Source organism: Pan paniscus, chromosome 11 (genome assembly GCF_029289425.2).
Source record: "Pan paniscus chromosome 11, NHGRI_mPanPan1-v2.0_pri, whole genome shotgun sequence".
Lineage (NCBI taxonomy): Eukaryota > Metazoa > Chordata > Mammalia > Primates > Hominidae > Pan > Pan paniscus.
The window spans coordinates 48,306,640-48,326,095 of record NC_073260.2 but is presented as its reverse complement, the minus strand read 5'-3'; the positions used below and the strand labels follow the sequence as shown (position 1 = coordinate 48,326,095).

The following is a 19,456-nucleotide window of genomic DNA, read 5'->3' as shown; positions in this document are numbered from 1 at the left end:
TGTTTGCGTCATTTACACTCCCACCAAGACTGATTTGGTATTGTCGGTCTGTAATTTTAGCCATCCTAGTGGACATGTAGTGATCTCTCACTGCAGTTTTGCTTGCAATTCACAGACAACTGATGATGTTGAACATCTTTTCATGGTTTTTTTGGCCATTTATATATGTTATATTTGTTGGTCATTTCTATATCTTCTTTGGTGAAGTGTCTGTTCAAATAATTTGCCCATGTATACATTGTATTCTTTGTCCTTTTACTATTTTTGTTGTTATTTAATATTTATTTTATAATCTTAAACTTAACTCTGCAATCCAGCTAGAACTGGAGGGGAATAAGGAAAATATGGAACCTAAAGAATGCATCAGCTGCGCGCGGTGGCTCACGCCTGTAATCTCAGCACTTTGGGAGGCTGAGGCAGGCAAATCATGAGGTCAGGAGTTCGAGACCAGCCTGGCCAACATGATGAAACACTGTCTCTACTAAAAATACAAATACTAGCTGGGCATGGTGGCGCTTGCCTGTAGTCCCAGCTACTCAGGAGGCTGAGGCAGGAGAATCGCTTGAACCCAGGAGGCAGAGGTTGCAGTGAGCTGAGATCGTGCCACTGCACTCCAGCCTGGGCAATAGAGGGGACTCCATCTCAAAAAAAAAAAATGCATCGATAGCAAAAGATGATAGGCTACTGTGAGCAAATGGGGTGGAGGGGTGGTCTCCAGGTTACAGAAAAAGTAGTCTGGTGGTTAAGATAAAGCACGAGTCAAATGTATTAGACTGTCCAGAGTCAGCAATGGTGAACTTCTTGCTGGTCTTCTTATTCCTGAACCCAAAGTGCTCCATGGCATCCGAGATATTCATGCCTTCTTTCACCTTCCCAAAGACCACATGTTTGCCATCTAACCACTCAGTCTTGGCAGTGCAGATGAAAAACTGGAAACCGTTTGTGTTGGGTCCAGCATTTGCCATGGAAAGATGACAGGACCTGTATGCTTTGGGATGAAGTTTTCATCAAATTTCTCTCCATGAATGGACTTTCCACCAGTGCCATTATGGCCTGTGAAGTCGCCATCCTGACACATAAACCCTGGAATAATTCTGTGAAAGCAGGGATCCTTATAACCAAATATTTTCTCTCTAATGCTCAGAGTGCAAAAGTTTCTTGCTGTCTTTGGAACTTGGTCTGCAAACAGCTAGAAGGAGACACAACCCAAGGGCTCACCATTATCGGTGATGTCCGTTATGGTTGGTGGCAGGGGGCCCTGGGTGGTGGCAGCATCTGCAAAAAAAGCCTGTCCTTTTACTATTTTGAGGTTTTTTTCTTTTTCTTTTCTGGAGACATGGTCTCACTCTGTTGCCCAAGCTGGAATACAATGGCATGATCATAGCTCACTGCAGCCTTGAGCTCCTGGGCTTCAGTGGTCCTCCTACCTTAGCCTCCTGAGTAGCTGAGACTACAGGCATGCACCACCACTCCTGACTATATCTTTAATTTTTTTGTAGAGATGGGGTCTCACTATGTTGCCTGGGTTGGTCTCAAACCCCTGGGCTCAAGCTATTTTCCCACCCTGGCTTCCCAGAACACTGGGATTACAGATGTGAGCCACTATACCCAGCCTTAATATTAAGATTTAAGCACAATTTATGTTTTGTGATTACAAGTTATCATCAGATATAGGTATTGCTAATATTTCCTCCTATTCTGTGACTTGCCTTCATTTCTTAATAGTGCCTTTGAAGAGCAAAAGCTGTAAATTTTGATAAGTTCAGTTTATCAATTTTTTATGGATTGTGCTTTATGTATCCTATGTAAAAAACATATGCCACTCAAGGTTGCAAGGATTGTCTCCTATGTTTTCTTCTAGGATTTTTATGTGTATGGTCATTTCAAGTGAATTTTGTATACAGAGCAAGGTAAGAGTTGATGTTCATTTTTTCCTTATGCATATACTCAGTTGTTGAAAAAAACATTTCTTTCTTCATTAATTTGAGTGGGTATCTTTGTTAAAAATTGATTATCTATGGCTATCTTTGCCTGTCTATGACTATCCCTCTTATGTTCAAGGGCTCTATGTATCTAACATTTCAGTATTACCATACTACTTGGTTACTGTAGTTTTGTAGGAAGTCTTAAAATCAAGTGGTGTCAGCCCTCCAACTTCTTAAAAATGTCTTTGACTAATGTAGGTCCTTTATATTTTCAAGTAAATTTTAGAATCAGTTTCTCAACTTCTACAAAAAATTCTTTGCTAAAATTTTGATTAGGATTGCATTGAATCCATGGATCAATTTGAGAACTGATCAAGTGGATTTTACATGAGGAATGCAAGGATGGTTCAACATACATAAAGCAATAGATGTGAAACATCACTTAAAAGAATTGAGAACAAAAACCATATGATCATCTCAACAGATGCAGAAAAAGCATTTTATAAAATTCAGCATCCCTTACATGATAAATTGATAACCTCAACAAACTAGGCACAGAAGGAAAATACCTCAAAATAATAAAGCCCATATACATCACACCCACAGCCAGCACCATACTAAATGGGGAAAAGTCTAAAGCATTCCCTCCAAGAACTGGAACAAGGCAAGGATGCCCACTTTCACCACCCATATTCAACATAGTACTGGAAGTCCTAGCTAGAGCAATCAAGTGAAAGAAATAAAAGGCATCCAAACTGGAAAAAAGTAAGTCAGATTATCCCTGTTCACTGATGATGCATTCTTACATCTAGAAAACCCTAAACATTCCATCAAAAACTCTTCAATTCAATAAATAAATTCAGGAAAATTTTAGGATACAAAATCAATCTACTAAAATTAGTAGCATTTCTACATATCAATAATGATCTAGTTGAGAGCCAAATCAAGAAGGCAATCCCATCTGCAATACCTACCAAAAAATTAAAACATCTAGGAATATTTTTAACCAGGAAGATGAAAGACCTCTACCAAGAAAGCTACAAAACACTGATGAAAGAAATTGTAGATAACCCAAATGGAAAAACATCCCATGCTAATTGATCAGAGTTAATATTATTAAAGTGTCCATACTGTCAAAAACAATCTACAAATTTAATGCAATCCCTACCAAAATACCAACATCATTTTTCACAGATTTAGAAAAAAATAGTCCTAAAATTCATATGGAACTAAAAAAGAGCCCAAATAGCCAAAGCAATCCCAAGCAAAGAGAGCAAAGCTGGAGCCATCATATTATCTGATTTCAAATTATACCACCAGGCTACAGTAACCAAAACAGCATGGAACTGGTATAAACACACAAATCAATGGAGCAGAGTAGATAACACAGAAATAAAAGCACATATTTATAGCCAACTGATCTTTGATAAAGTCAACAAGAACATATACTGGGGGAAGGACACTCTTTTTAGTAAATTGTGCTAGAAAAACTGGATTGTCATTTGCAGAAGAATGAAAGTGGATCGTATTCTCTCACCAGATAAAAAAAGTCAACTCAAGATGAATTAAATGTAAGATCTGAAACTATAAAAGTACTAAAAGAAAACCTAGGGAAAACTTCTCAACATTGGTCTAGGCAAAAAATTCATCACCAAGACCTCAAAAGCACAGGCAACAGAACAGACAAATGGGATTTAATTAAACTAAAAAGCTTCTGCACAGCAAAGGAAATAATCAGCTGAGTGAACAAACAACTAGTGAAATGGGAGAAAATATTTGCAAACTATGCATTTTGACAGGGACTGACAGTCAGAATTTGTAAGAAACTCAAACAACTCAACAAAAAAACCTCAAATAATCCCATTAAAAAGTGGGCAAAGAACATGAATAGGCATTTTTCAAAAGAAGACATACAAATGGCCAACAAACCTAAGAAAGAATGCTCAAAATCATTAATCATCAGAGAAACGCAAATTAAAAACACAATGAAATATCATCTTACACCAGACAGAATGGCTATTATTAAAAAGACAAAAAATAACAGATGTTAGCAAGGATGCAGAGAAAAGGGAACTTATATACTATTGGTGGGAATGTAAATTAGTATGTGCTCTATGGAAAACAGCATGGAGATTTCCCAAATAACTGAAAATAGAACTACCATTCAATTCAGTAATCTCACTACTGGGATCTACTCAAAGGACAATAAATCATTGTATCAAAAAGACACCTGCACTCTTGTTTCTCTCAGCACTATTCACAATAGCAAAGATGTGGAATCAACCTAAGTATCCATCAGTAGATGACTGGATAAAGAAAATGTCATATAGATAGATAGATAGATAGATAGATAGATGCACACACACATATATATATAATTGAATACTATTCAGCCATAAAATAATGAAATCATATCTTTTCCACCAACATGGATGGAGCTAGAGGCCATTACCTTAAATTAAATAAGTCAGACACATGTTCACACTTATAAGTGGAAGCTAAATTATGTGTACACATGGACACAGAATGTGGAATGATAGACAACAAACACTTGGAAGGGTGAGGATGTGTGAGGGGATGGATGCCAAAAAATTATTTAATGGGTATAATGTATGTTATTTAGGTGATAGATATCCTAGAAGCCTTGATTTCACCACTACACAATCTATGCCTGTAACAAAATTACACTTGCACCCCATAAATTTATACAACAGGTAGTAATAAGGAGAACTGATAGCACTGTTGAGTCTTCTTATCCAATTGAGATTTGGAACAATGCCTCTCCATGTATTCAGGTTTTTGTTTGTTTTGTTTTGTTTTTTGACAAAGTTTTACTCTGTAACCTAGGCTGGAGTGCAGTGGTGCAATCTCAGTTCACTGCAACCTCTGTCTCGCAGGTTCAAGAGATTCTCCTGCCTCAGCCTCCCAAGTATTTGGCATTACAGGTGTGTGCCTCCATGCCCCGCTAATTTTTGTATTTTTAGTAGAGATGGGGTTTCATCATGTTGGCCAGGCTGGTCTCGAACTCCTGACCTCAGGTGATCCGCCTGCCTTGGCCTCCCAAAGTGCTAGGATTACAGGCGTGAACCAGCATGCCTGGCCTGTACAGGTCTTTTAAAATGTCTCCCTTAACAATATTCTGCAGTTTTCTGTGAAAAGGACTTCTGCATCTTTTGTTAAATATTTAAAAATATTTTATTTGGTACTGTTGTAAATAAATTTTTTTTTTTTTTTTTTTTTTTTTTTTTGAGACGGAGTCTCGCTCTGTCGCCCAGGCTGGAGTGCAGTGGCGCGATCTCGGCTCACTGCAAGCTCCGCCTCCCGGGTTCACGCCATTCTCCTGCCTCAGCCTCCCGAGTAGCTGGGACTACAGGCGCCCGCTACCACGCCCGGCTAATTTTTTGTATTTTTAGTAGAGACGGGGTTTCACCGTGTTAGCCAGGATGGTCTCGATCTCCTGACCTCGTGATCCGCCCGCCTCGGCCTCCCAAAGTGCTGGGACCACAGGCGTGAGCCACCGCGCCCGGCCGTAAATAAATTTTTTAAAATTTCATTTTCCAATTGTTTGCTGCTAGTATATATGTATGTATGCTATTGATTTTTGTATCCTGCAGACTTATACTAGTGGTTCTGTAGTTTCCTTGAGGTTTTCTATGTAAACAATCATGTTATGTTCAAATAGAGATAATTTTACTTCTTTCCCACCAATATTTATGCCTTTACATGTTTTTCTTGCTTCATTGCCATAGCTAGGTTCTCAGTACAATTAGCCAGAAGAAGAGAGAGAGAGAGAGAGAGAGAATGCATGCACTTACTTCCTTATCTTTCTGATCCTAGGGAGAAAGTATTCAATATTTCAACAATAAGTATTGTATTGGGTTAGCTCCAGGTTTTTCACAGATGCCCTTTATCAGGTGGAAGAAGTCCCTTTCTCTGCTTAGTTTGTTGGAGAAAGAAACAATTCCACACTCATATTAAGAGATTTAACACTTCTCTTTCATCAGCTTATTGATCAGTTACAAAAATATCAGTAAACATTTGGAGGAAGTGAACATTATCATCAGTTACCTTTACCTAATTGCTATTTCTGTATCACTACACATTCTTTTCAAGTACACATAGAAAGTTCACTAAGACAAACTATATGCTGGGCCATAATACAAGTCCCCAAAATTTAAAAATATTTGAAATAGCACAAAGTAGTTTCACTGACTACAGCAGAATTAAATTAGAAATAATAACAGATAGAGGAAATACCCCAATATTTGGAAATTAACCTGCACACTTCTAAATAATGCACATTTCAAAAAAATATCCCAAAGAATTTTAAAAATATTTCTAATTGACAGATATGTAAAAATACAATAAATATATCAAAATGTATGGGATGCGTTAAAGCAGTGTGAGGAGGAAAATTTACACTTTTAAAGGCTTATGTTAGAAAAGAGGAAACATGTGACCTCAGAGACGGAACAGTTCACCTCAAAAAGCTAAAAAAAGAAGAGCAAAGTAAACCCAAAGAAGACGGAAGGAGCAGAAGTCAACAAGAGAGAAAACAAATGTTAGAAAAAGATTACACAGCTTCCCTCGCTGTGTAATCTACTGAAAATCGCCCTCAATACAAGGGTTTGTAAAGAAACAAAGTGAAAAAAAAAACTTTTTTAAAAAAGAAAAAGATTACAAAGCTAAATCGTAGTTCTTTAAAAGCAACAAAATAAAGTCATAATTATTAATAGAGCACAAATGACAAATATCAGAAATGAAACACTGGTTACCACTTCAGATATTAAAAGAATAATAAGCTGATTTTGTGAACAACTTTATAGCAATCAATTTGGCAACTTAATGAACTGAACAAATTTCCTGAGAAGTACGATCTACCAAAATTTACACAAGATGAAAGGGAAAATATGAATAATCCTGTATCCATGAAAGAAATTGAATTTGTCATCATTAACCTTCCCACCAAGGAAAACAGCCCAGATTGTTTCACAAGTGAATTCCATCAAACGTTCAAAGACATAATAGCACCAACTGTACACAGACTCTTCCAGGAAATAGAGGAAGAGGGAACACATCCAGGTTTCATGGGACCAGCATAACCTCGCATCAAAAGATAACAAAACATTAACCCCCTCCACTCCACTAAAGAACTTTTTTACACCACTAAAGTTAACAAATTAATACTTTTATGAGAGTTGCAAAGTGTATGCAGGCTCCATTGTGGAAGAAATGGCTCATTTAAGCCAATGAGAACCAAAATCAGCTCCCAACTTAATAATGTTAAACTCCATTCAACGATGTATTTTTAAGAGCTTGCCAAATTTGGTAATAAATTAATTTTTAAAAGGAAAGAAAAGCTAAATCTAGACAAAGAAACACAGAAAACCAAATTATCGGTTTAGAAGATATTCAAATATATTAACTAGGACCCTGGGAAAACCATGTGTGTTGGGAAGGGATTTGTAGGTGAAGAAGGATGTAGAAAAATTCAAGAAGAGCCTGGTGATGTGGCTCACACCTGCAATTCCAGCACTTTGGGAGGCTGAAGCGGGAGGATCACTTGAGGTTGGGAGTTTGAGACCAGCCTGGCCAACATGGTGAAACTCTTGTCTCTACTAAAAATACAAAAATTAGCCAGGTGTGGTGACTCAAGCCTGTAATCCCAGCTACTCGGGAGGCTGAGGCATAAGAATCGCTTGAATCCGGGAGGCGGAGGTTGCAGTGAGCCAAGATCGCACCACTGCACTCCAGCATGGGCAACAGAGTGAGGCTTTGTCTCAAAAAAAGAAAAGAAAAATACAAGAAGGAAAATGGGCTTCTGCCATTTTAGGTGGCATGTTGTACAGAATTTGACAAGCATGTCCAGGTGAAATCTTTGAAGAAGGCACTGCAGTTTCTGTGTTGGCGGACGTCCTCATTTTTGTTTCCACCCTGTAGCTAAGTGGCCATCCTGCTCAGAATATCTGTGACAGTTGGATTAGGACATATTTAGTGATTAGGAATCAGCATGTTACCTGGTGTATAAAAGTCAGGCCCACGAAAGACTCTGACCACCTGAACATCGGCAAGCTCACGTGACGCCCAAGAGTCAAGACTGCGGAGTGGCGGACAGAAGAACTGCATCAGGATCCCCTAAAAGCCTGGCTCACAGGGGCTGTAGAAGAGCCACCATGACAGTGTTCTGGCTGAAGATCAGGCTGCATGGTCTGACAAAGGACTTTCTGGCTGGCAGTTTGACAGCACCTGTGGTTTATTTTTTAAAAAAATAATAACAGCCGGGTGTGGTGCCTCACACCTGTAATCCCAGCACTTTGGGAGGCCGAGGCGGGTGGATTACCTGAGGTCAGGAGTTCGAGACCAGCCTGGCCAACATAGTGAAACCCCGTCTCTACAAAAATACAAAAATCAGCCAGGCGTGGTGGCGCACACCTGTAATCCCAGGTACTTGGGAGGCTGAGGCAGGAGAATTGCTTGAACCTGGGAGGTGGAGGTTGCAGTGAGCCAAGATTCCATCACTGCACTCCAGCCTGGGCAACAGAGGGAGACTCTGTCTGTCAAACAAAAAGAACAATAAGAAGGTTGTTTATGGCTGAAATAGGAATGCACAGAGAATCTAGGGTATGGGGCTGCCAGCTCTCTCCCAGTAGAGTCCGTGGACCAGGTCACTTGTGAGCTGCTGGTTTCTGCCCCATGATGAGATAACAGAGTGCAAGAAAGTGTACGTGTTCAGAACTCTCACGGCAATTTGACAGGACTGTGGCATCAAAGTGTGTGCCTGTGTTTCAGTAATCCATGTCCTCTGTATTTTACAAAAGCATTGGCCCAAGACAGATTGGGGAAAAACTACAAAAAATTGCTCCTTCCCTACAGGCTGTTCCAGGACAGCAGCTCTGGAGTGTGACTTGGCAGTCGTTTCTGGGGGAAGCTGCAGACAATTAGCCACAGATGATACTTAGGGTCTCAGACCCCACAGTTGATGCTTAAAATAGATGTTAATGACTTCAGAGATGTCCCTAAGCTTATCTGATTCATACCCTCTCATTTCCAATGTGTTTTCTGAGGGAAAAAGAAGGGTTTTCGGTCAGTGTGCCAGGAGATCCAAAATCCAGGGCATCCCTGGGTAGCCTGACCTGCTGGAACAATGAAAAGGTGGAGAGAGGACTCCCAGGGACGGCAATGAGGAAACAGGGCTCCCACGGCCCACAGGCCTGGGTGTGATCTTGCTGCAGAGCCAGGAAGCTCCTTGCAGCGGTGAATGTGGTGGCGGTGCTGGCCGGGCACCGTGGCTGTGCCTGGCAGGCCTGCTGAGGGCACAGGGATTCATCGCGCTTGGCTCAGATCTTACAAGAGTGCTTGAAGCTTCGTTTTTCTGAGTCAGCTCCCAGCTTCACTCAAACGTGGTTACCTACAGATGCAAACTGGAAACGATGCACTGTTTGTTCCTTTGCAATCTCTACGGTGAGCAGGCAGGAGCCCCAGCCAGAGTCCTGTGGTCACACACCCACTGGTGGTCAGGTAAATTTTCTGTTTCCCAGAAGGTTTTATTTTACAGAGTTAACAGACTGTGGCCTGCTTCCATTGCTCTGAAACACGCCAACTCCAGTTTCCCCACCTTTGTGAGGACGATTAAAAACCCAGAGAACTGCAGTGTTAAGATTTGATTTCATGATAAGCCCATCTTGTGGCAAGTTGAGTCTGGCTCTGGAAGGTGTGTTTGCCAGGAAACAAGCTGTGTATTATTTCTGTGGTTTGGCAAGGGAAACTCTGAGCTGGATGGATTTGGGAACCAGGGGAAACATAGCTCAGGCCATGAGAAGTCTGGACGAACAGGAAAACAGAGGAGGGGTCCCAGGTATTGCACAGCTCAGAGAGGCAACGCCCCAGCGCCAGAACTCAGCAGCCAGCAGGGGTGTGGGCAGCACTGGGGTCTGGCTGGAAACTTCGGACACCACCCACACGGCCCACAGTGCCAAGCCCTGCTGCCTGGCCCTGCCCACAGAACCCCCCCATCCTTCTCAGCTGTGGGCTAAACACCCCCAGGATGGAAATGGCTGGGCTGTCCAGGGTGTGGAGTGAGCAGAGGCGCACAGGCAGCCTGCCTATGTGGGCCTGTGTTGGTGGTGGCCCACGTGTGGACATGCCCCGCCTGACACCAGGACTTGCCCGTGAGCCTCCCTCATCCCCAGCAGGCCTTGCTGGGACTCCTGTCTGGGGCTCAGTCCCGCTCTGGGGACATTTCAGGAGAGGCAGGTGAGTTCCTGCTGCTCCCAGGGGCCAGTCCCAGGGGACCTCATCTGTGACAAAGAGGATACCTCGTTTATGACGGAAGACGAATTGTTGGGCACAGCCCAAGGCCTACAGAGAGCAAGGTAGGGTTGTGTCAGAGTTGCTCTGAAACCAACATCTTGTAGGTAAAGTTACTGAGGTTTGTCGAGTTGCACAGCATGGAGTAAGCTGCAGAGTGGAGGACAGGAGGTCACTCTGTGGTTCCCGGGCATCTCATACCACCTGGTGCCATCTGGAAACAAGTGTCCTGTGTATTCACCTGCAGTGGGGAGACCCTGCCTCCCCTGCCTCAGAGCAGCCAGCCCCTTTGTCTGCCACCTGGAGGTGTCACAGGCCTTCAGAGGAGAGGGCTGTGGGGCTGCAGGGAGTCATCAGGGTGGACAAAGAGGTGCACTTGTGCAGATGTGGGCCTCATGGAGCCGAGAAGGGAAAGACTTCCCTGCAGATGACTATACAATGAGCAGGCAAGAAAGAGGACCGGAAGGCGTGAGCTGAACCCGCAGCTGGCTGAGGAGCCAACACACACGTTTCCGAGGGATCCAGGCTTAGGCTGGTGGCTCTTACGATCCCAACATCGGCTCCATTCGCCCCGGTCTGTTCATTCCACTTCCACCGAGATCATGTGCATCCCATCAGGGCATCCTCCCTTACCTTCTATGCCGCCAGTGCCCCACAGCACCCCCATGCTGTGTGCCCAAGCTCTGCACGGTTAGGTGGGGACACCCTTGCAACACACAAGGTCGGCCTTCCCATCCCACCATTGCTGCCTGCCCTGTGTCCCTGGCTCCTGCCAGCCTGGTGGGTTTGCAATTCCCCACAGGGACCCACACTTCCTGGAGAGAGTAGCCACACTCGGACCTGCCCAGTGCAGAGCTGGGCCAGGCTGGAAACAGGTCAGGGCTGACTCACTGGCCCAGAGTGGGCCACAGGTGCTGGGCACTGCTCTCTCTGCCTGCAAATCCTGTCTTTTACACCCCTGCCCAGAGAAACATTCTGTGTCTCTCCACGTACCAGGATGATAGTGGCCCCCAAATATGTTCATATCCTAATCCCCAGAACCCGTGGGTGTGACCTTACATGGCAAACAGGACTCTGCAGATGTGATGAAGACCAGAATTATTTGGGGGAGGAGGGCAATGTAGTCACAAGGGTCCTCCTGAGACAGTCCGAGCAGAAGAGAGCAGGAGGTGACTCACTGATGAACGCAGACTGCAGCGATGCGCTTTGAAGACAGAGGAAGGAGACAAGAGCCAAGGAATGCAGGTGGCCCCCAGAAGCAGAAAGACAGCAAAGAAATGGATTCTCCCCTAGAGCCTCCAGAAAGAACCAGCCCTGCCCACCTTTGACTTTAACCCAGTCAGATTGGTTTTAGACTTCTAGCATCCAGAACAGTAAGAGAACAAAGCTGTGCTGTTTTAAGCCACCGAGTCAGTGGTCACTTGTTACTCAAACATCACCCATCAGCACCCTGGGAAGTGCACCTGGCTGTCCGAATGAGCAGCCCTCTCTCCAGGACAGCCCTGCACCCGTGTTGGGCCTGTGTCTGAAACTCCCTAGCTGCACAGGCCTGGTGCCAGCTCCATGAGGCTGGGGTGCCACTATGAGTGGCTCCATCACTCAGTCAGCCCTCGCCACAGGCCTGCAAATGGCCACTGCATGCTGGTGCTGTGGACATCCATGGCTTGGTTCCATTTCAGGGGAAAGCCCCTGAGGACTTGGGGAATGCTTTCCTCCCTCAACCACGCTATTCAGCGACCCCACTGGTGACCTGTCCAGGCTGAGCCCCCCCAAACACGCTGGCCCAGTGATTGCTGCCACCCCCGTTGGCCGGCTGCTTGGTCCAGAGGCAAGAGTCTCAGCCAAGGACAAGGCACCACAGTCCTTTCCTGGTATATTTCAAATAGGAACTGGGAACCAAGGGCCAGTCCCATTAACTTGAGTAAGAGGCAGACACCAGCCGGCACAGAGTGGGTCCCACTGCCTGGGCCCTTCCTGCACCTCTGCTCGCTGCTCTGCCGCAGCCCGGGCTCAGCAGGGACTGGCCTGGAGACCAGCCCCAGAGCGGGACCTCAGTGCATGGGTGCCGGGGAACAGTGGGGGCCTGACAGGGCTCCTCAGACCTTCCCGTGGAGGAAGGCAGGAAGGTGGGCTTCCCAGGTGCTGTGGGCAGGCAGGCACCCTTGGGCTTGCTTTTTCCCATCTGTGTAAGGAACTGCTCTAGGGCCATGAGACACTCTCTGCTGATCCTGTCCCATGGTCCTAGGGGCACTGTCTGCCCACCCACCCTGAGTGGCCTTGGTCACAGCTGCAGTGGGACACCAAGTGGGTCCATAGCCATTATGGACTCCCACACGCAGCGGCCACCATATGCTGTGGGGTCCTCATCTCAGGTGCCCACATTCAGATAAGATTTGGGATAGACCATAAATTCCACAAGGACAGGGATTTTTAAAAATTTGTGTTTACTGATGCCACTCAAAAACCTATAATCAGTATAAGCCTGACACAGACAGGTGCTCAGGAAACAATTTTTGAATGAATGACTAGATGCTGAATTATTTGCTTGGTAGGATGAGGATGGGCACTTCCAACATATTGCAACTGGAAACAGTGTTCCACGTTTAGAACTCCTCTTCGCCTCATGAGCTAATTTGGCACATTACTGGTCTGAGTGAGCTGTGGGTTGTCTGTACAGTTTTTGTTTGTAACAAAGCTATAAAACAAACTGTGCAGGCCAAGAATAGATTGACATTGTTCACAATGGTGCTTACAGGCTGTGCAAGATGTATTAGAAGTCTTTGCATAAATAATAATTACAGAAATCCAAATTAATGAGAGAGCATTTCTCAATGATCGGATTGGTAGAGTCCAGCATCCACGTGCACTCCTGACCAGGACGTGGAGAGAGGCCCTCCAGGAGGTGTGCAAAGTGGCGTGGATTTGGGACAGCGATTTGACAGTATCTGAGAAAGTTAAAACTCTGCATCCCCAACACACAGCAAGCCCTGCAGCGGTAAGTCTGGGTCACAGTGAAGGCTCAGGACAACCCCAACCATCCAGGGAGGAACAGCTAATAAGAATGGCACCCTTGCTGGAAAGTGTATGGTTGCTGACTGGAAGAAATATCCATGACATGTTGTGATGTGTGTGCAGCTGCAGACCTCTACGTAGAGTAAGTATGTTATTGTTTGTGGGAAAAAGTATGTGTGTTCACAGGTATGTACATGTTTGTGTGTGTGTGCAAATGAGCACAAGCATTGACTTGTTGGAATGTGGGTGCATGGTGCGTGTGTTCCTGTTTTTGTCTATGCATGTGTGTGTGTGCATGTGTCTTTTGTAAGTACAGGAAGAAGTCAGGAGTCATCATGGTAGTGAGGATAGCAGTACTGTGTCCTATCAGGGCCAGGCACGGCACCTTTCAGATACTGTAGTCATGCACTTAATCCTCAACTGGGTTACCACTGTTATCTCCAATTCACAGATCAGGAAACTGAGGCAAGTGACCAACCTAAGTTGAATTCTGAAGTCAGGCAACTTGTGTCCAAAGTCCATGACCAGAATCTTTCTGTTTTGCCGCCATGCTCAAAATAGGAAAGGCAAGGTGAGGCGTGCGGTTAAACATTGTTAACTGGTGGGCACTATGGGTGTTTTTTCCTTTTTTCTTTTTGTATTTTTATCTTTCAGGCGATTACTTTAAAATATGAAAGAAATTGCACCTTTTCCTTAAGGGCAAGATGGTGCTGTGGGCTTTCCTCTCTCCTGATGAGATGATGCAAATGGACTCCATAGAGAAACGCTGCCCGTGTAACAATGCAGTTACGCAACCCGGTGCATGACACATGAATTGCAGCGCACCTGAGATCCTGATGAAATCCTGGGAGCCTGGAGCTGTCAAACATGGTTTTAAAAAATAAAGGGAATACACCCAGCCCACACCCTGACTTTATAACCTTTAATTAATTAGAGGAAAGAAAGAGAGATCTGTCTGGTTTCATGACTTCAACTTTCCACCTGGAATATGAAGCTCCTGCTCTTCCCGCCTCCTTTTCTTCTCTCTCTCTCTCTCTCAGGTTTTTAAATTTCTATTTTCAGTTCTGCCACCAAAAATAGATTGCAAATATATTCTGCATAATTCTGAGGCTACACTATAAATGTTGGAGTGCTACTACTTGTATAATAGTCACAAATGAACGCACGAGTGGGCACAGACCGCCACTCTGCCTCCCTCCTGCTCCTGCACCAGCCAATAGTGTCTGAAGTCAGACCCATCCCATCTTCCTGTCCAGCTGTTTAGTCTCAAATTGTACATTTATTTCATTAATAGATCAGTCTAAGATGTTCATCTCATGTAACAAAGGGGCATCTTTTTTTCTTGGGAGCCTGGCTGGTTTGTTGGTGGAAAGGCAGGGCTCAGGGGCCGTCGATGTTTAACTTAAGCCTCCTGTACTTTCACATTCTGGGACCCAGCACCTTCTTGTCTATAGTTAGCTTTTTGAAAAGTGCTATTTGATTAAAATTTAAGGCTGGGCGCAGTGGCTCATGCCTGTAATCCCAGCACTTTGGGAGGCCAAGGCAGGCGGATCACCTGAGGTTGGGAATTCGAGACCAACCTGACCAATATGGAGAAACCCCCATCTCTACTAAAAATACAAAATTAACCGGGCATAGTGGGGCATGCCTGTGATTCCAGCTACTTGGGAGGCTGAGGCACAAGAATCGCTTGAACTCGGGAGGCGGAGATTGCGGTGAGCCGAGATCACACCATTGCACTCCAGCCTGGGCAACAAGAGCAAAACTCCGTCTCAGAAAAAAAAAAAATTTAAACACACTTTCATTCACTGAATCAACAACTCTTACTAGTCATGGTCAATAGCTGTATCATGACAATAACTTAACTTGGGGAGTTTAAAAAATACCCACACCTGGATCCTACCCCAGGACTGGTTGAAGTCACCTGGGTGGGGCTCTGGCCGGGGGATTTTCAGGTGATTGTAATATGCAATCAGGGTTGAGTCCTTCTGCACATGGAGTTCCTTGAGCAAACCTCCTGTCCCTTGAAACTGCCTCTGACAGGCTGTTTCCTCCACCCCTGCACCATGAGTATTAGCTAATGACTTAATGACTAAAGGGGCATAACAATGCAAACAGCTATGGTGTACAGGATATTTACTAATGCCAGACACATCCACACAACAACTCATTTAATCCCTATTCTGGTCTGTGAGGCCGAGAGTCTCCTTCCTCTCCTCTTTGGCAAATAGAATGTGAACTTCTGGGCCTTTCAAACCCAATTCTTCAGAGGCTTTGAGCTCTACATTCTCCCGATTAGAGCCTGACCACCATGCTGCAAGGAAGCCAAGCTAGATCCATGGACAAGCCAAGGCCATCTGGAGGAGGCCCTGGAGGATGGAGGCCAGCTTGGATGTCCCAGCCAGTTCAAGCTCCCAGCTGAATGCAGCCATAGGATCAGCCACAGCCCACACCAAGTAGAGTGGAAGAGTTGCCCAGCTAAGCCCTGTCCAAATTCCCATCCACAGAATTACGAGAAAGAAAAAGCTGTGGGCTGGGTGCGGTGGCTCATGCCCGTAATCCCAGCACTTTGGGAGGCCAAGATGGGTGAATCACCTGAGGTCAGGAGTTCGAGACCAGCCTGGCCAACATGGCAAAACCCCATCTCTACCAAAAATACAAAAATTAGCTGGGCATGGTGGTGTGCGCCTGTAGTCCCAGCTACTCGGGAGGCTGAGGCAGGAGAATCGCTTGAACCCAGGAGGTGGGGATGCAGCAAGCCCAGATTGCACCACTGCACCCCAGCCTGGGTAAGACTCCATCTCAAAAAAAAAAAAAAAAAGAAAAGGTTGTATTGCTTGACACATGATATTTGGGGATGTTGTGTTACACAGCAGTAACTGAAATGCCATAAGGTTCCTCTGTTTCCCCTGTGCCTATAGGTGCTCTGCTGACCCCGGGCACCCAGAGAAACAGACACACATTTCCCTAACGGAGTGTTTCCAGTGGCTTCCACTCTGATAACAACAGCACACTCACATCACCAATGAGGTGCTCCTGGTGATACCCCAGAGAGCTCGGGATGAGGGCATGAAGATGGCAGTTGAGGGACAACTTCCAGAGGGGCCGGCTGCTTATCTTCAAGACTAAATTACAGAAAACAAATCCTACCTCTTAATAGGACATTGAAGCTCAAAAACAATTCTGTTCAACTCAAACTCAGTAGAAAGAGAAAAATCCAGAGATATTTAGATAATCCAGAATGTTAGAGATACCATTTCAAATGTTCCTCAACAAAAAGCAAACCCCAAAAAACAATTCACAAAGCCACTTTAAAAACACAATCACTGGCCGAGTGCGGTGGCTCACACCTGTAATCCCAGCACTTTGGGGGGCCGAGGTGGGCAGATCACAAGGTCAGGAGTTCAAGACCAGTCTGGCCAACATAGTGAAACCCCATCTCTACTAAAAATACAAAAAATAGCCAGCTGTGGTGGTGTGCACCTGTAATCCCAGCTACTTCAGAGTCTGAGGCAGGAGAATCACGTGAACCCGGGAGGCAAAGGTTACAGTGAGCCAAGATCGTGCCACTCTAGCCCGGGTGACAGTGCAAGACTTTGTCTCAAAAAAAAAAAAAAAAAAAAAAAAATCACCTGCTCTCTTCACTGCTACACACAGCAGCCTTGGTTATATGCAAGCCCCTGTGCCTGACGAGTGGCTGGTTCCTCAGTCTCAGGAGTCCTCACACTTGCCAAAGCCCACAGCTCCCTAACTCTTCTGCCAGACATCATAGATGCCCTAGAAGCCACTTTGCTTATTACCTGCATCATGCAAGTGCTGAAGGTTCAGGTCACAGATGCCGGCAAAAGCCTTCTACCAAGAATAAAGTGATGGCCCAGAGATGAGGCCCCTCAGGCCCCTCACAGAGCAAACACGGGTTTGGGCTTCTCCACAACTGAGAGAAATGGCCACATGCCCAGCAAGCCAGACAGAAAAAGCCTTCCTGCTTCTTTGCCTAAAGCCCTCATCTGGTCCAGCAACTTCATTTTATGTATGTATGTATGTATGTATGTATGTATGTATGTATGTATTGAGACAGAGTCTTACTCTGTCACCCAGGCTGGAGCGCAGTGGCGTGATCTCAGCTCACTGCAACCTCCACCTGCCAGGTTCACGCCATTCTTCTGCCTCAGCCTCCCAAGTAGCTGGGACTACAGGTGCACGCCACAATGCCCGGCTAATTTTTTGTATTTTAGTGGAGACGGGGTTTCACCGTGTACCCTAGGCTGGTCGCGAACTCCTGAGCTCAGGCAATCCACCAGCCTCGGCCTCCCAAAGTCCTGGGATTTCAGGCGTGAGCCACCGAAGGCCAACTTCATATTTATTAATAGTTGTTTAATGTTTGCAAAGCCCAGAGTATCTCCAAGAAAAGTCATTTCTTCCCTGTAGAGAGACGGCTTCTATTATTAAGGGTTGGAAATGAATTTAGGAGCAGTCTTGCAACCCTGCTCCCGGGGAAATCAAACATTTGGGAATAGTGTTCTGCTAATGAAGTGAGAAATGGGAGGACATGGCTTTGGTTGCAAAGATGACCCGGGCACATTGTCAATGTCCCGGCTCCCACAGAGGCACTCGGTAGAGCCAAACTCTGAGCTTCATTTCATGAAGCCCTTTAGATGACAAGCCCTTCGGCTGCCTCCAGTGATGTGTCCACGAGGGAGGCAGCAGTATCTGCTCCAGGTGAGCAGCCTGAAGACCAGGCATGGGCCCGGGGGAGAAGCCAGGTGGCCCTCAATGCTGGGTGTGCTGTTTTCTGCCTGCCCTGAGCCCGGACCCATTTTCTGTCCTGCCACCATAAGCTGATCACCTGGGGTCCCGTGCCCTCTGGCTCCAGCCAGGTCACTGAGGGGATCAGCAGAAGACTTGGGGTAGCAGGGGAGTTCCCAGAAGGAATAACAGCTTCCTACTTACTCATGGGCACTGGGAGCCACCCAGGTTCTCCCTTGGGGACAAAGAATTTCTTCCCCAGGGTGGGGAGGTTGTTGGCCTCCACTGAGAGAGGCACCTGTCCTATGACTCAGCCCTTCCTGGGGGCCCTTTGCCTCCAGCGACTAGTTCATGTGGACCTAAAGCCCCTTGACCAAGCTCAGGAACCCTCTGCAGGGCCATCCAGCTTGGTGTTCCCTGTGGGGTCAGCTAAGGCCACTGTTGTGACTGCACCTCAGCTTCCTCTCCTGCTCCCCACCCTGCCAGGAGGATGTGAGGCAGTTCCCATGCACTGCAGCCATGAGTCATTCTATTACCACCTTTTTAAATTTTTAACAAAGAAATCAAAATCCAGAGAGGCAAGAGACTAAGTTATCAACTGGCAAATGGGAGAGGCAGGTTGAATTCCCACCTGCCCCACTGCACAGTCCATGTTATATGGTGCTTATTTGATTGTAAAGAGATTATGTGCTCTTCTTAGCTGTCAACTGGGGAATAGAGTTGTAGATATTTGAGGTAAAGTTCATTTCTAAAAGTTAGAGGAGTTAGAAAATAGTTGTAAAATCTTCCTTTCAATGGATTAGAAATGCATGTCGTCTCTCACTATGGGAAATGGGAGGGATAAAAAGTGAATACAGCCTCTCGGGGGGCTGGAGAGATGGAGTTCCTGGGAAGGTGCAGGAAGGGAGGAATGAAGCCCCCGGGGGAGGTGCAGGGCACTGAGCTTTCCAGATCTTCCAAACTCAGCTCGTCCTCCAGGAAAGATGGGCGCTGACGAAACCTTCCGCCCCAAACCTTACAAAGTACATATCCACAGAAGAGCAACAACAGAAAAATAAAATGCCAGCCGCACTCACAGTGAGAAAGAGGATCAGCCCCACACCATAAAGTTAGAGACAGCTGGTGAGAAGATCCCAGGGCTCCTCCCTGAAGGCCACGCACCTCAGGGAGGTGGACACACCCTGCCCACCAGGAACAGAGGCCACCTAGGGAGAGACTCCAACTCCCACTGAGAGTGGAAGGCCCCTTCTCCCCAGGGGCAGAACAACCGTCAGGACCCCCGCTTGACTGTCTTTGGTGGCAAGCATGGCTGGAGTTGGCCACCCCAAGCTCATTATGTTGAGCACAAAGAAATTTACCACAGGGGAAAGAAAGCAATGCCAGAACCCTGGGCAGCCCAGGAAGAAGGCCACACTAAGCGTCTTGTGTTAAGGGTCCCTTCTCCCACAGATGAACCATTTCTGGGC

The 19,456-nt window shown here is 45.7% G+C and overlaps 1 long non-coding RNA gene across 1 annotated transcript; it reads left to right on the top strand.

Moving 5' to 3' along the window:
* Positions 1-1,859: 1,859 nt before the first annotated feature.
* Positions 1,860-18,349, top strand: LOC134728576 (uncharacterized). Its single transcript, XR_010109128.1, has 3 exons — positions 1,860-1,910; positions 13,080-13,227; positions 13,696-18,349. It is a non-coding gene; the product is annotated as an uncharacterized LOC134728576 (long non-coding RNA).
* Positions 18,350-19,456: the final 1,107 nt, after the last annotated feature.